General features: G+C 42.7%; 1 protein-coding gene across 1 annotated transcript in view; it reads right to left on the bottom strand.

The window, feature by feature from the left end:
* Positions 1-646: 646 nt before the first annotated feature.
* The window catches only part of LOC116400168 (disheveled-associated activator of morphogenesis 2-like), a 4,559-nt gene continuing 915 nt past the window's right edge, over positions 647-4,290 (bottom strand). The window contains exon 2 of the mRNA XM_031877868.1: positions 647-4,290. This exon is cut by the window's right edge and continues 568 nt beyond it. The gene's annotated coding sequence lies outside the window, so the exon portion shown is untranslated.

Consider the following 4,290-nt stretch of genomic DNA (forward strand, 5'->3'; position numbering starts at 1 on the left):
GAAGGACAGAATATTAGAAACACCGCTGTTCTTTTTTCATCGTTTCATTTCAAAAGCTCTCAGCCAACACTGACTATGTGTTCACTGTCCTCCAGTGGTGACAGCGATGAACTACGTCACTCAAAGGAAATATCTCTGACATTAATAACATGGAAAAACATAGTACAGATGGATCATGAATGCTCTAAAATGTTGAAAAAAAAGTGATGACGCCTGTATCTATATAGTCTATATGCTTTTGGTGCACATGCATTGTGAATATATAGATCCTAAACTGAAGATGCTAATTACATTTTTATTATAATTAATCTATTTTTAGTTTTGTATATGCAGTTAAGCGTTCAGTCAATAAAAGATATGAAACTACTGAAACCAGCAGAATGTTGTTTTTTTCTCAACAAATGACTTCGCATTATACAGAACAATTTCCGTCGATGGAAGACTGATTGGCTAACAGTATATACTGTATGCTATAGCTATGACCATATCAATAAATGATTCAGAAGAAAACAACACCATCATTTGTAAGGGACAACAGTTTATTGTAACCCTACAAAAGACAGGTTGAGAAAAAAAAATACAAAACTAAAATAAAGTTATAGAAATGAAAAAAACAGTCTCCAACTATCCATCACACGGACCACAGTTTAGTTATTCATATTTTTTAATATAATGCTGTGTGTACGTACAAAATATAGCAAACTAAATAAGGCAAATAAATAGAGGTACAATTTACAGGAAAATGGAACATTCCTCAATGTTTGAATCATTGTTTTTTTTCTTTTTAATCTTATCTCAAACATCAAGAATGGTGTACAAAATGCGTCTTTTTTTTTTATCCAACTGTACATCTTTTCGGTGGAGGATACTTTTTTTTCCAACCGTAAAAATACCGAGTCCTCGCACTCACACAGCCTCTGAAACCGGGTGCAACTTCTCTCAGGCAGTACAAATTGTGGTGCAACAGGTGTGTTCTGTACTGCAAGTCAACACATCACAAGTTCTGCACAATTCTTCAGGCGTCCAGGTCCACGGCAAGTGCATGATGTGACAGAAATGTGGCGGATAAAAATCCCCCCCTTCCCCCGTTTTGTCCTTCTACACACGAATCAGGTGACTCAGACGGGTGAGGACAGGAGAATCTCCTCTTTGTGTCCATGTCCCCACCAATCCCACCTTTGCCATCCATCATGTTTTCCCTCTTCTTCACACCATGTTTTTTTTTTTTGCACCACTCGTTTCGTTGCACCCATCTCATTTCTAGAGGGGGGGGTCGAAACCCTCGCAATGGTGCCGGAAAAGTCCCATAATAAAAGTGCATTGAACAAGCTATTAATTTCATTCCTCTGATTTCCCCCTGTACACTCCGCAATCAGCCAGTCAATGGCCGAAATAAACATCCAAACATGTAACAACCTAAACGTGTGATAATACTGACTGTCTCAACGCCCCTCAGTAAATAGTCTGCACTACAATACGGGGTCAAAGCTCTGGATTAAGAGTTTTAAATGCTCTGCCAAAGTCTTGTACGCTAACTCTGATTATTTGGAACGACAAGAGGAGGTTAGGAAATCCAATAGCTCATGAGATGCTGGTTAAAGAATAGGCAATCATACGTCATTTCCCCCTCAGGGCTGTGTGGGAGTTTGAATAGATTTGGTTTAATCTCTAAAGTGTCACGTTGTCTCTTCAACCTCACTTCAGCTTCTCTCTGCTTCCGTTTGAGGACAAATGAAAGGACTACACCCCAGGTATAGGATGAGGTTCCTCTGTGAAGTGACCCATTGTGGTCACTTCACTTACCGGAGGTTTCATTAACGGTTTAGGCAAAAAAGAATTTTCTCTGTACAGGTAGAAGGTCAACCCTCTCTGATCACAATGAGGTACGCCTGTTGGGGGTCGAGAGTCACATTGTGACTGTCTTAAGCCACAAGATGGCGCCAGATAGTCTAATTCCAACCTGCATATCACTTGCGAACACTGCAGTTTTCTTTTGGGAGAGCCAGACTGAAAACATGATAAAAAGGAATGGTACATGTGTGAAAACAGAAAAAAGAATAAAGAATAAAGACAAACTGGGAGAGCCATCACCACTGCAGTAATCACATACAGTAGTGGGTGTTGAGTGACGGGTTTATCTGTTCGGAAACACTGGAAATGAAATATAAAATGACGATGAGTAATCCAACACCGGAAATGTCTTTTTCTTGTGTTTTGCAACACTGCTGTAAACCCACCGAGCACTCATTGAACCACGTGCAGAGGGAACGTGTCTCTAATTTAACTCCTCGGTGTTGATCTGTGACTGTGAGAACAACCACTTCACTCCTCCCTTACAAACTGAAGGAAGGGGATGAGGTGATTTCAAACTCAAACCCATGTTGGTGAGGGCGAACGCCAAAACACGAAGCCTTAGCTAAAACATGCACAACAGGAAGATTAAACAGAGGATGTGTCCAGTTCTTAATTTGCTCCGAAAAGTCTCCTCTTCCTACCGTGTTGCTGGCGAGCTCACACGTGTTGCTGTACTATGCTGTACTAAAGTAACCAGGCAATGCAGATGGACTGACTAAAAATGGCTTTTCTAACAACAAACTGGATGATCACAGGATATTTCATACAAACTTCATGTGCGTGTGGTTGGCCTCTACCTGCTTTCCTGAAGACGTTCTTGTTTTTTTAACCCATCCACACTTTCACTCGATGCCCCATGATGCTTCCTCGTCTCCCTAAGGATGGACCAGGAGTGGTTCCCACCACAGCGGAGCCCAGATTAGAGCCCCCTCTGTGTCGTGAGCTACCCTGTACTGCATGTCCGTCTTCAAGGAAACCATCGAAATGTTGTTGAGGGCGAGCACATACTTTACACCGCAGCCTTTGTCAGCCTTCTGCTAAGGCTCTAGACATGCATATATAAATTAAAAAATTAAAATAAACATACTACATTGAATATTTCAAAAGGAAAAGTGACCTTGGTTGGCAACAGGTTGCACATAGTAACGGGGTCTAGAGAAGCTGGAAGGAAAGATGGAAGTAAGGATTGTTTTCTATGACGCTCTCTGAGGCTCCCACTGAATTTCAATCTCTAAGTGCTTTGTTGTGGCCTCACTTTGCAATAAAACACTCATCCCGTGGTGTAGTCGGATGTGTTACCATGCCAACCGGAGTAAAAAAACACACAGGAGCCCCGTACGATGAGCCTGGATCAAGCACTAGTTTAACTTGAGAAACCCTTAACTGGGCCGGTGGCTCTGCCTTGAGCCAGGCGTGTTTTAGCACCAGTGGATCAGACCCTGCAGGTAACCACTAGAGGCCCAATGAGAACCGCTGTACAGCTTCCCTTTGGCCGCTGCTGCGGGGTCCACGTGGTCGGCTCGAGGAGTGTGAAGTTGGTCAGAAAAGCTACAGTGCAAACAAAACGTACAGGTGTGAAAAGGACAAGCAGTTATTGTTTTTTCTGTTGTATATACGCAAAATGTATATAAATTCACTTCAACACCGATGTGAACTTGCAACACCGACAAATAATGCATTGCGTGTACAAAAGCCCCCAAATGCCATGAAAACATAAAAAAAAAAACTAAAAAAAACTAAATCTTTGCAATTAGCTTGTCTGCATCTAAATATAAATATATATCAACACCTAATTGCAATATGTTTTCATATTAATACATTTGTCCTCTCTTTGCTTTGGCACTGGTTTAATGCCAGAGCGGTGTGGAAACCATTGACGGGTGGATGCGAGGCTCGACCCTTTGTGGCACAGTCATCACTTTGTCAGGTGGATCAAAATGAGGAGTTGGTTTTCCTTGAGACGAGTTGTATCCTCTGAAAAACTGCAGCCCGGGGTGTTGCATACGTCCTTTCTGGGAATGCTGTGTGGCCGTCGGGACGAAGCATGTACCCTTCCTCTCTCTTTCAGAAGCCTACAAAGCATTCTGGGATTTGCCGACTGCACATCCCTTTTTTCCAGTAAAGGCAATTCATGAATACCCGTTGATACTGGGCTGAGAAGTGTCTTTTCTGTGGGACACTGGAAGCAACCATGACCGTGGATGGTAGGGACTACTTCCACTCTTCCCACCTTCTCTTTTCAGTTGGAATCTGACGAAAGCCCTTCATCCAATCCATTTGCTTGGCCTCAAGTCTATGTACAGTGTGACGGGCTGATCCCGGAGTCCTATGTGTTTTAGAGCCAGGTAGGACTGCTCCAGCTCCAGCTCCAGCCTCGAGGACCTCACAGAGGAAGAATGAGAGGTTTGTGAGGGGAAAACAGGGTTGGAAGCTTGA

Source organism: Anarrhichthys ocellatus, unplaced genomic scaffold (assembly GCF_004355925.1).
Source record: "Anarrhichthys ocellatus isolate YVR2014 unplaced genomic scaffold, GSC_Weel_1.0 scaffold152, whole genome shotgun sequence".
NCBI classification, from domain to species: Eukaryota; Metazoa; Chordata; class Actinopteri; order Perciformes; family Anarhichadidae; genus Anarrhichthys; species Anarrhichthys ocellatus.